The sequence below is a fragment of the Schistocerca piceifrons genome, chromosome 5 (genome assembly GCF_021461385.2).
Source record: "Schistocerca piceifrons isolate TAMUIC-IGC-003096 chromosome 5, iqSchPice1.1, whole genome shotgun sequence".
NCBI lineage: Eukaryota > Metazoa > Arthropoda > Insecta > Orthoptera > Acrididae > Schistocerca > Schistocerca piceifrons.
In genome coordinates, this window is record NC_060142.1 from 174,545,166 (window position 1) to 174,558,310 (window position 13,145).

General features: G+C 42.6%; 1 protein-coding gene and 1 non-coding gene across 2 annotated transcripts in view; both read right to left on the reverse strand.

The window, feature by feature from the left end:
• Positions 1 to 13,145, reverse strand: part of LOC124798845 (probable cytochrome P450 304a1) — a 66,019-nt gene that overhangs the window by 34,441 nt on the left and 18,433 nt on the right. The window lies entirely within an intron of this gene.
• Positions 2,409 to 2,481, reverse strand: Trnap-agg. The gene has a single exon. It is a non-coding gene; the product is annotated as a tRNA-Pro (tRNA).

Here is a 13,145-nt window from a genome sequence, read left to right on the forward strand (position 1 = left end):
TTTTGCTCCTGATATCGTGGTTCTGAATTGCTGAGTTCATCCATAATTCAGTATTGTTACTAAGCACAAATACCATTAGGCTATGTATGTGTTGGCACGTAAGTAAGACTGTGTGTTGGCATCTGTCTTGCCTATTCATTCCCGTAACCTCTCTTACACGGTCCAGTCACATAAATCTAACCACAGCCTATGTTAGACGTCAGCGTGCTATGACAGCTCATAGATGGCAGGTGGCAGCACTACCTCAAAATGCTTTTCAAATGAGGTGTCGAAAAGTAGGCTGATCTGTGCTCTCATCTCAGGCTTTCCAGGAATATGACTAAGGCAGTCCGTCTTCAGGCCACAAGTGGCCCATCGGGACTATCCGGCTGCTGTGTCATCCTCAGCTGATGATGCAGATAGGAGGGGCGTGTGGGTAGCACACCGCTCTCCCGGTCGTTATGATGGTTTTCTCTGACCGGATCCGCTACTATTCGGTCCTCAATTGGCATCACGAGGCTGAGTGCACCCCGAAAAATGGCAACAGCGCATGGTGGCCTGGATTGTCACCCATCCAAGTGGTGGCGACGCTCGACAGCGCTTAACTTCGGTGATGGGACGGGAACCGTTTTATCCACTGTGGCAAGGCCTTTGCCACAATATGACTAAATAATCAATCTCAAAGTTATGGATTCTTACAACTAATCCCTCATTTTTTGAAGATAATGTATCTCGTACCGGCCTGGTGATTCTACACAGAAAGCTTTGTCGTACTTGATCTGAAGATGGCTAGCTGTTTTACCCGAAGCTAGTTACCATCATTATAAATAATTTTTTTGATCTTGACTAATAAAGGATTATTTAAAAGAGTCCACAACATTTAAGATTTATAGATCGCTTATCTCCAACCTTATTATGTCACGAATCAGTCCAGGTCGCAAATGGTGTTTATTTTTCTTGTAATCGGTTTCAGTCACAGAAAGCCTACCATCAGGCCAGTATGCAACTCTGAAATTAACACAGTAGACCAGTAATAATACAGCTATTCACCTTAAATAGCATTAAGTAAGCAACGTAGTTACAAATTAAAAATATAGCATTTCCATATCCATTGCTGATGTGTGCAGCCGATGCAGGTAACTGTTATACGTGCTGAGAGGCTCTTCCTGTCAGCTGCTAGCTCGCACAGATATTGTAAGTAGCCTGTTTGTATGTTGGCAGCGGAATAGACTGTGTTAATATCGCTGACAGCGCTCTGCACCATCGGCAAGAGATTCTGTGGTTGGTCGGACTAGCAGTTAGCGAGTGGATGCAGAAGTGTATGGACATGATATTCTTATTTGAATCTCTGTGTTGGTAGGACACGCACCGTAAAGTGAGATGAAATGATGTGTTTATAAGAAAATATGCAAGGAAATGTTTGAGGATGGATGTTGTTGATAATGTTTGGGCAGTGGAATTATTAACAACTATATAATTTTTGGAACTGGATGTCACATGAATAAGGTAAAATTTTCTAAATACATTGTTTGCTCTTCAACAAAATCTCTCTTTTGCTGACCATATGCCTCCTAGTAGTTAGTCTATAGTAGTTAGAATCTTTTTATTTAGCTGTCTGTTGTTGCTACTTGCTGTAATTGCTGTAGTTCGTGTTATGAAAATTTTCTGTGAGGTAAGTGACTTACGAAAAGGATTTGGGTTTCCACTATTGGGATTCGTGATTAAAATGAATTAAGGCAATTAACAGAGTTGGAGGTAGTTTCATATTTCTTTAATTTCATATTTTTTGGATTTGTATTATTGTTAGATTTCTTGCAATTCAGGGCCATTGTTTTGTGTTAATTATTGGCAGTCAGATTGCGTTGGGCTTGTATATTGCGGTTAATAAATGAATAGGTTAAGTTTGAGTTGTCTTTGTCAGGGAAAATTCTGTAGGTCAGTGTTTAATAAAAAAAATAATTAAAGAGGTAGTTTCAGGATGCTACCAATTATAAAAAGACAGAGCTCCGCTCATTGTTCCCCACACGACTGGCTCAACAACAAACGAACATTACACACAAAATGGCGTGTGTATAAATATAAAAACTTTCTATGCGGCTCGGACGTGTATAATTGCGGATATTTCTAGTGGTGACTGAGGAAGGTATATTGAACATCATCACATCCGTATTTGCGTCATTTGCAGAATAATAATTACAGCTATTACAAATCGTACATTTTTAGGTTGGCTAGTACATACACGTATATGTGGCATGAGCGCGCCATACATACTTATTTTCTGTTTGAATGCATGATGTCTGTTCTTTGGAAAGAACAGACACCGCGCAGATTCCGCAGCTGTGAAACACTAAATGTAAGTTGAAGGGGGGATCTCGGTTACCAGCTGTAGCGGGACATTAAGCGGAATCAGCGGCGACGAGCGAAAACATGTACCAGACCAGGATTCGAACCCGGGATCTCCTGCTTCCTAGGCAGGTGCGGTAACCATTGCGCCATCCGGCAGATGGTGTTATCGCAACTATACTTACTACCTCCGTCCGCCTGACGGCCGGTCCAACTCCCAGTGAGAAAAACCTATCCGCAGTCCCCATCCATTATGCTCCTGTTCGCTAGTTAGACATTCCCACAGGAGGTTGTACGTATTTGTGCATTCGCACTGAAGAAAGTGGATCCATTGCCTAGTCAGGCTTATCAATTATTTGAATGTCCGGTATACATTTTTGCTCGTCGTTGCTGATTCCGCTTCATGTCCCGCTACAGCTGATAGCAGTGATCCCCCTTCCATTTACATGTAATACTTATTTTCCCCTGGGAAGCAGGCCAGGTGTTGAAGTGTGGATGCATGGACACAAAACGGTTAATCTATACTGACAGTTGTAGTCCACTTAGTGGTGCAGTTACCGCCATGCAGAAAATATCAGGTCTAAGTTGGTGATGGGTTTGTGGAAAGACTGTTCGACACAGAGACAAAACAACCAACACACTAATGTATGTACACATTACGCTACGGCATATAAAAATATCTGCACTTATACCCGCTGCACCATGTATAGTATTTGTGTACAACCACTATGTTAGTAATAACTGACATTTAAAATTAAAAAATCAAAAATCCGCTCAAGGTGGCACCGATAGGAATACACATGCTGTGTTTCTATTTTGTAACTGCGTTGATTACTAAGTGTGTGTAAGGTGAATAGCTGTACTATTCCTGGCCTACTTATTTAATTTCAGTTATATACTGGTGGGAGGATGGTATTTCTATGATTGAAACCCGTTACCAGAGAAATACCATTTGCGATTTATACTCATTATTTCTGTTAAATTAGCTAAATAAAAGATTGCTGTTGTTGCAGTTATAAGTGAACAAATTGTTTGAGCGATTAGTTTATGAAAGCTCTCCCCACAAAAGCTATTGTATCACTCCGAATAAAATGTGATTCTGGCTTCCATTACATTTCTGAAAGAGAAATCAAATATGCGGAATTGAATGAATTTTGTTGTTGTTAGAAAGCTGGTAAAGAAAATACAAATAAAAATACGTATGGAAAGAGATAGATAATGTTAGTCAATTCCGTTTAGAAGCATAAAGCTCCTGTACTGAGTGAAAATTTATGTTGTGATGAAAGATGAGCCTGCCTTCTGACCGAATTAAAAAAAACGGCTCTGAGCACTATGGGACTTAACATCTGTGGTCATCAGTCCCCTAGAACTTAGAACTACTTAAACCTAACTAACCTAAAGACATCACACACATCCAAGCCCGAGGCAGGATTCGAACCTGCGACCGTAACAGTCGCGCGGATCCGGACTGAGCGCCTAGAACCGCGAGACCACCGCAGCCGGCTCTGACCGAATTGTTTGGGTTTTCATCGAATACTCGTATTTGACATTCGGTGTGTGTAGAGAGTGCAGAGTTCAACAGTTATACCACACGCTTAACTTCATTCGTGAATTATGCACATACGTCCAGTACACAATACACTGAGGGAAAAATGGGGACACATGTATTGTACACTCTCTGTGAATCAGTAAGTCTATGGAATACAGCACATTCTTATTGTAAAATAGGTTTCCGATTTTTAACGTTGACGCATGGAATGTGGAAAGAAGAGCGGCTTGTAAGCCTCTGCATGATCTGGATCTGTTATTCAATTTTATCTGTACGACCTGTTCGAGATATACTCCTGGAGGAGGGGGCAGAGGCTGAAGAATGTTCCTACACCTTGACGTGAAAGACTGTTCTTGCAATGTTCCAGCTCGTTCTCGGCAGATGCACGCCGTCATTATTCGATTGTATGACATTTAATTTATTCTAAGATTATTGTTACACTCTGTGGCCAATCAGAGAAGACTCTGACTATACGTACTGTCCTTCTTTGTACACACCTTGTTAATCCACACCAAAAGTACCCAGACACATATTAGTGGACATTTGTAATGGGTCAGTGTGCCCTTCACCCATAAGTCGGCTTGAATTCTGAAGGTTTCACCGAGGATTCTGAATGTCTGTACAGGAACGGCAACCCACGCTTCCTCAACAGCCGAAACCAGAGAAGGTGTTGATGTTGGATATGGGGGTCTGGAGCAAAGTAGACGTTCTAGCTCTTCCCGGAGGTGTTCTACTCGGTTTTAGATCGGGATTCTGGTCAGGTCAACCCATTTCCGAAACGTTATTTTGGAAAAACCACTGTCTCGGAGATGTTGCTCTACGACAGGGTGTACCGTCACGCTTATGTTATCATCGTCTCCGAACAGTTCTCCTACTAGTGCAATCAAGTGGTCCACACCTTAACCATGGAAACACCCCCATACCGTAACATGATGTTCTCCATGCTTCACCACTGGTTTTGCTCACGATGGAAATTAACGTTCTCCAGGCATTCGCCATCCACTGTCCAGGGGCCTCTTGACACCACCTACATACCACCTCAAGCGACGGCTACGGTCGCAGGTTCGAATCCTGCCTCGGGCATGGATGTGTGTGACGTCCTTAGGTTAGTTAGGTTTAAGAACTTCTAAGTTCCGGGGGACTGATGACCTCAGATGTTAAGTCCCATAGTGCTCAGAGTCATTTCAACCACCTCAACATATACTCATATCATTTCGTTTCCTCTTCACAATAAAGTCACCAACAACTGACATGGGAGCTTTAGAAGGAACGAAATGTCTGATGTATTTGTTACTCAAATAACATGAAAGACTAGTCCACGTCCGAAGCCAATGAGCACTCCTCACTGACCCCTTCTCCTGTAATTGCTTCTCTGTTAACAACGCAATGCTCTGCACCTTCTTTTATACTGGCGGCTCTGCCTCCCGTATTACATAGGGATATCAGGATACTTTTGATCAGATACTGTACGCTACATTTTTAAAGGAGTTTAATATTTTTTTCTTATTGATAAAAGCATAGATAATTATTCGACTCTCATATCAAAGATTAATTTGAAAACTATTTAACACTGACGTACAAAGAAGATTTACGCTCTTCGTTTATTAGTTTTACTAAGAGTTACCTTTCGTTGTTCTCATGTCCTGGTGTTTAGACGCATAAAGGAAGCGCTCGTGAGGTTCAAGTGTAATTGTACTAAGTAAAGAAAGCAAATAATACGATTTTATTATTTACGATACCATGGATCCCAGCTTTTGTAACTCTGGAAGGTAAGTATTATTTTCATTTTGTATGGAGAATGTAGAAGGAGATTACGATCTTCACGACAGTGCTGCTCAACAATAGAGGTACGTGAATGTGTGACCGTCAATGTCAGTTTCAATATTTAGGTCATATTTGCCGCGTCACTCAGCACCTGCAGTCTTTCTTTTCATTTAATTACAAAGTCCGATTTTTTTCCTTCTCAGATGAATAAATGCATTTGAACCACAATTACTTTTTACCCAGGCCACGGGATATGGTAGTACTTAAAACGTACGTGCCTCTATCTCGATCGTACGTTCGCATGCAACTGAGTGTGTACCGACGTAACTATACTTATGACCCATTTCCCTTACAGTATTAATTCTTATTTTGAACCACTCACTCGCGAATGTACGTGCCCTCTTATTTTGTGTAGTCACTCGAGTGTATTCCTTAACAACGTTACTTTTAATATTCAGTGTCTTAGTTTCCACAACCGACCTTCGCCTGTGTCTCAAAGGCGCTTCACGCGAAATATTTATTACGCGACAACCATACTAATCTCATTTCAAAATTACAACATCGGCTGACTAAGCTTCTAACAGTTTAACAGGGCGGTTACAATTTTCAGGTATGAGCCGATAAAATGTTTTCAGTGCAATCTCTTTTCTAGATAGACTTCATTTCCGCAGTATCCTACCAATGGATTAAAGCATCCCATTTGGTTTCTCTAAAAGAGAAGCTATGTGGTCCTCACCCTTCATATCACTCTAGTGATCCCAAAAAAGTGTTTAAGATGACTGATTCTAGTTGTGACTCCTTAGCCATGTAATTAAAGCACTACACTTTTATATTTTGCGACGGGCACAATTTTGTGACCTCTCAGATTTTCTCAACGTTCTTGATTAGTGATGTACTTTCGGGCATTCAGACGACTTGTTGTTTCCATTTCACGCACAATATTTCACTTCCGAACCACTCATCATCTTCAGGTATAACGAGTACATATAACAGCTCAACACACAGATCCTTGTGAGGATCCTCTGTCCTCCCAAGCCGGAATATTTGTTATATTTTATGATATTTTTTGGTAAGTTTACTGACTAGCATTAGCACACACTATGTGTTTTGTTAATCCAGTTACCGCTGGTGTAGTCATGTGCAGCACTTACAAGTAATCATCGTTCGAGTCACATTCTTACAAACTTAAAGGTATAGTGCGACGTAATTAATGTTTCTTGGCCTATGGGAAGTTGAAAAAACTGAGTGTAGTTAAGCTTTATTGAAACGAATAACTTCGATAATAAATAGTGTAGAAGAAAGCACAACTCTTTGTAACATAAATGGCTGCGACGAGATTAAACTTTTAAAAGTCTACTCAAGAGCCGTACATAAACAAATGGTGCTTTAAAAAAAATCCATGTGACACAATACTCTTAGTACGATTAGGTCAGCAGAAAACTGTATGCTAAGGTAAACTATAAAATTTTTACCTAAATATGTCGAAATATTTAACTCAAAACCATAACGAAGCAATACTAATTCACTTGAGAGCAGAAAAAACTTGTTTCGATATCAAAGCTGCTGTAAAAGTCACGTTCACTATTAATAAATAAAACACTGAAAAAATAAAGAGCTCACGAAATCCTTTGTGAAACTAATTGTACTCCAAGGAAATCACACAAAGATAATTGAAAAGGTGAGTAATCTCACTCACGGCTTCGAGACTGTTGCAGTATACCGAGTTATAGAACGTGAAGATAAATTTCTCTCGTCTTACAGGGGAAACTCCCTCTCGCACCTCCGTCAGATCTAGTCGTAAGGTGGCGCAGTGGAAAGTCTCTCAAAAACTGAACACAGATCAAGCAATGAAAACAGGAAGAAGGTGTACTGAACTGTGTACAAACAAGCAAATAAAAATCAGTGAATGTCCCACAAATAAAAAGTACAATAAAGAGCAGTTTTACGCAGCCAAGGCGTCGTAGGCAAGTGGTCATGGTGTTGGAGTGCCACGTGGACGAGTCGTAATCGAAATTCCACAACTTTATGAACTGTACGCCCGCTCATTGAAATGTTTGTCTCTTTCTGTAGTCCTGGCAGTTACCATACTATACATTTGTTATAGAATATGAGTCGTGTGGAAAGAATACTTTACGGTCGCGAGTAAACGCGATGAATAGTGAGAGATAACGAGATACCACGTAGGTGTCTCAGAAGTGAAAACAACAAATAAATGTGTGTGAACTATGTTACAACAAAGGTTTCGAGAGTCAAGACTTCAAAAATGGAATGCAACTTGAAAAACGTTAAAAACGTATCTTTTGACAGAGCTCAGAGAAACTGCGTGATTGTGAAACTTTTGCGTTCATTCGTTGCAGCTTATGTTTTCATCATTTTCTTAGGAGTGATCATACTCACATTCATACGAACACATATATCAGGTAAGGAGGCACATTTCACTCACTTAACAGTCGTACAAAGTAGGTGCATCGATAAGAGATTCCTATCATAGGACACACGTACTCAGTTCCGCATTGTCGCTTGCTCCAAAAAGTGCGCGCTTACGGTCTATCCGATGACACATGCGGTTGGATAGAAAGTTTTCTAACAGACAGAGAGCAGTATATCGTCCTGAATGCGGAAACTTCAACAGAAACAAGCGTAACATCAAGTGTGCCCCAGGGCAACGTTATAGGTCCTCTACTTTTTTACGATTTTGCAGGCCGCTGTGGTCGAGCGGTTCTAGGCGCTTCAGTCCGGAACCACGCGGCTGCTACGGTCGCAAGTTCGAATCCTGCGTCGGGCATGGATGTGTGTGATGTCCTTAAGTTAGTTAGGTTTAGGTAGTTCTAAGTCTAGGGGACTGATGACCACAGATGTTAAGTCCCATAGCGCTCAGAGCCATTTGAACCACTTTTTTTACGATTTACATAAACGATATGGGTGATGGTATTGACAGCAGCTTTAGATTGTTTGCCGATGATGCTGTAGCCTACAGGAAAGTAGTATCACACGAAAGTTGTGAACAAATCAATGAGGATTTGCAGAAAATAAATGCGTGGTGTAATGACTGGCAGTTGTCTCTCAATATTAGTAAGTGTAACTTACTGCGTATAACAAAGCGAAAATCCCCTTTAATGTACGAGTACAAAATAAATGCCCAGTCTTTGGAAGTGGTAAGATCCGTCAAGTATCTGGGTGTGACTGTTCTAAATCATCTCAAATGGAACAAGCAGATTACATGAGTAACGGGCAAGGCAAACTCTAGATTGCGGTTTATTGGTAGAATCCTGAAGCGATGCAGTCCTTCAACAAAGGAAATTGCTTACAATTAGTTCATCCAGTCTTAGAGTACTGTTCGTCTGCATGGGACCCTCACCAGTTGGGTCTGATTCAAGAGATTGAGAAGGTCCAAAGAAGAGCGACAAGATTCGTGAGTGGTACATTTAGCCATCGCGAGAGCGTTACAAATCTCATAGAAAGTTTTAAGTGGGACACACTTGCAGATAGACGACGCGCTAAACGGAAGGGGCTCCTCACTAAATTCCAAAATACGATCTTCGTCGAGGATGTAGAGCATATGTTATTGCCACCAGCTTTCAAATCGCGCAATGATAGCAATTCAAAGATAAGGGAAATTAGAGCTCGTACCGAGGCGTTCAGACAGTCGTTTTTCCCTCGAACTATCCGCAAGTGGAACAGAAGGGGGGAGGGGGGGGGAATATGACTTCGGCGCGAATAGTGCCCTCCGCCTCTTATCACTTGGTGGCTAGTGGAGTATATAAGTAGATGTACTATTACTAATGACACACCAGACGCGTCTTCCGGTGGAGGATTTGGCGACTTGTCGCCTTGTCATCAAACATTTGCGGTTCCCATTCGAAAGCCATTTCCTTTCGGCTGCTAATACAGTAGTTGTGCAGAATTAACTGTCATTATAGATCCCTATCTTACACCTCGCTGTTGCAAACGGCCATTATAGCACGACACAGACACAAATTTCAATAAAGCGAATGGCAAAAAAAAAGGAGATTATCAGCACGAGTGAGGTTTGAACACCGTTTGGCAGTCCAGCGCCGCGACACGTTTTTTTTCTTTTTACTGTTCGTTGCATTTGTTCGGGGCTTACGTCCTTTGGCAGCCGTTAAAGTTCACTGTGGACCCATTCACTCAGTCGCTGAGCTACCGAGCCGGCCTTAACCACTGCGTCAAGTCTGTTACATGTTCCTCTACATTGCGCTTCTTGTTCTTGGACCGTTCACTGTTTCCGTTTTGCTTTTTTTCCACAGTCTAGTACAACTTTTTTCCAGTTTTCGTGCTTAATCTGCGTCCAGTTTTTGAGGGGCTATCCACTGAACCCTCTTACCACTAAATTTGATGGGGGTTAGATGGAGAGTTTCCTTGTTAGAACTGTCAGCTTTAAAATTATGGTTTTATTTGGATATTGCACCAATGAGAAACAACCTATTATTCGCACACTCGAAGCTGACATTCGATGCTGTGCATGATGGATGCCACTGTAAAAGTGTCAGCATGGATTGTGCGAAACTGTGTTACTACAGACGGCTAATCCGGTTCATGGCAACTAGTTCCAGATGCAGGTTCCCTATCTAATGGCTTCCAGGAGCAAGAAAAAAGTTATTTTCCGTATTTCATATAATCATTAACCTAATGTAAAAACTTAAAATGCTATCGTACTCTAGTTATTACGGCGTCTATTCTAATGTTACAGACTTAACACAGTAAGACAAATTGTGTTTATGCCATTAGCCAGCATAACTCGCCTAGGACAAATACACAGACTACTTTTATCCGCTATTTGAGTATGAGAACAGTTAAAAGACATCCAGCAGCTATTACGCATAATTTCGATCGTTTTCTAAACTTCTTTTTGCTTGAAACTTCCTGGCAGATTAAAACTGTGTGCCCGACCGAGACTCGAACTCGGGACCTTTGCCTTTCGCGGGCAAGTGCTCTACCAACTTTTTTTTTTTTTTTTTTTTTTTTTTTTTTTAAATCTCCTCATTTTGTTCGCTTTTGTTCGTTGAATCTGCTCGGGGCGGACGTCGAAAGACACCCGTTTCAGTTCGTCGTTGATCGATTAACTCAGTTTTTTTTATTACAGAGGGCAGCTAACCCTCTGACCGAACACGCTGAGCTACCGTGCCGGCTGACTGAGCTACCGAAGCACGACTCACGCCCGGTACTCACAGCTGTACTTCTGCCAGTACCTCGTCTCCTACCTTCCAAACTTTACAGAAGCTCTCGCAGGAGAGCTTCTGTAAAGTTTGGAAGGTAGGAGACGAGGTACTGGCAGAAATAAAGCTGTGAGTAAGCTCTCGCAGGAGAGCTTCTGTAAAGTTTGGAAGGTAGGAGACGAGGTACTGGCAGAAGTAAAGCTGTGAGTACCGGCCGTGAATCGTGCTTCGGTAGCTTAGTTGGTAGAGCACTTGCCCGCGAAAGGCAAAGGTCCCGAGTTCGAGTCTCGGTCGGGCACACAGTTTTAATCTGCCAGGAAGTTTCATATCAGCGCACACACCGCTGCAGAGTGAAAATCTCATTCTTTTTGCTTATTTGCTCAAAATCAAAAATTTAATATAAGGTGTGATCAGAAGTTTCAGCCTGAGGACGTTGCTGGAGCATACGCAACGTATCGTGACTTCGGCACGGGTATATAAGCACTGACTTGTAGGCAAGGGGGTTAGTATGGCATTCGTGTCTTTCTGGCGTGCGTAAGTGAATGCGGAAAGGTGAACTATGTCAATGTTATTACCAAATACGTCCAAACAGGACCAACATGCTGTTACTCTTTTCTTGGCTTCCGAAGGACAAATACGGATAGACAGGCATCGGGGAATAAAGAATGTATATGGGGCAGCATAACTAACTAAAGATCTAGTGTGGTGCGGCAAATTGCGCGTTGGTTGCGACGCGACACAACGCGCACCCATATCACAATGTTGTGACGCAGAACTTGCTCAACTAGGAGACACTCGAGCAGGTGCCCTTTACCCCAGATCTCTCCGTATGGGATTATCAGATCTACGATCCCATAAAAAATGCCTTATGGTCGACGATACCTGTCGGACGAGGATATGCGGCAGGTAACTACGGCCTTGTTGAACCAGCAGGAATGTTCGAATGTGTGTGAAATCTTATGGGACTTAACTGCTAAGGTCATCAGTCCCTAAGCTTACACACTACTTAACCTAAATTATCCTAAGGACAAACACAGACACCCATGCCCGAGGGAGGACTCGAACCTCCGCCGGGACCCAGCAGGACACGGAGTTTTACCTAACGAATAACTTCAACCTGGTGTGTCGGTGGAGTGACTGCCTCAATGCTTACGAAGCTCTTGGCTGTTTGGCATACCGATTGTGGCCTACACGACATTCCAAAGGAGACGTTTTGTTTGTCCCTTGTATGAGGGGCGTTCAATAAGTAACGCAACACATTTCTTTTCTCAGTCAATTTCGGATGGAAAAATTCGGAATTTGCTGTGGAGCATCGTAGAATATTCCCACTTCAGCCACTATGGTTTCATGAACTACGGCGCTATGCGTAGCCTTCTGTACCGCAACTGAGTTCCAAGCAGAGAACCGTCGTTGTGTTTCTTTTGGCGAAAAAACAGCGAATCAGAATGCCTATGGAGACCTGGCAGTGAACAAAAGTACGGTGAGTCGTTGGGTGAGGCGTCTGTCATCATTGCGACTAGGTCATGCAAATCTGTAAGACCTCCTGCGTGCCAGCCAACCGCACACAACTACGACTCCTGCAGTGTTGGAACGTGCGGACACTCTCATTCGAGGTGAACGAAATATCACAATCAGACACATCACTGCTCAACCGGACGTCTTTTCTGGAAGTGTTGACAGACTTGTCCACCAGTTGAGGTGCGTGCCCCCCTAGCAGAACAGCATAAGGAGCAACGAAAGCCCATCTGGGCGGACTTGATTTCGCTTTAATGGTCTTGTCGTGACAATTTTTTTGTCGAACGTCGTCACAGGCGATGAAACATGGGTTCAGCATTTCGAACCGGAAACAAAACGGAAATCCTCGGAGTGGCCCCTCACCACCTCTTCTCCGAAGAAAAAGTTCAAAGCCACACCCTCAGCCCTCAGCCGGTAAAGTAATAGCGACGGCCTTCTGGGACTATGAAGGCTTTCTGTTTGGTGTCCTTCATCACAGTGCAACATTTAACTCTGAAGTGTATTGTTCTATCCTCACGAAATTAAAGAAACGGCTTCAGTGTGCTCGTCGCCACGAAAATACAAACGAACTCCTCCTTCACCGTGATGACGCAGTCCTTCACACAAGACTGTGCACCCGAGAAGAGGTCACAAAACTTCATTGAACGGTTCTTCCTCGTCCATCCTGCAGGCCGGATCTCTTACCTACCGTCTTCTATCTGAAATGCGTGAAGCATGCACTCCATCGGAAGCCGTACGTTCTTGACGAGGAGATTATTGGATGATGAAGAGGTTGTAGATGCAGCAAGACGTTGGCTCCAGCGTCAACCTGTATAGTG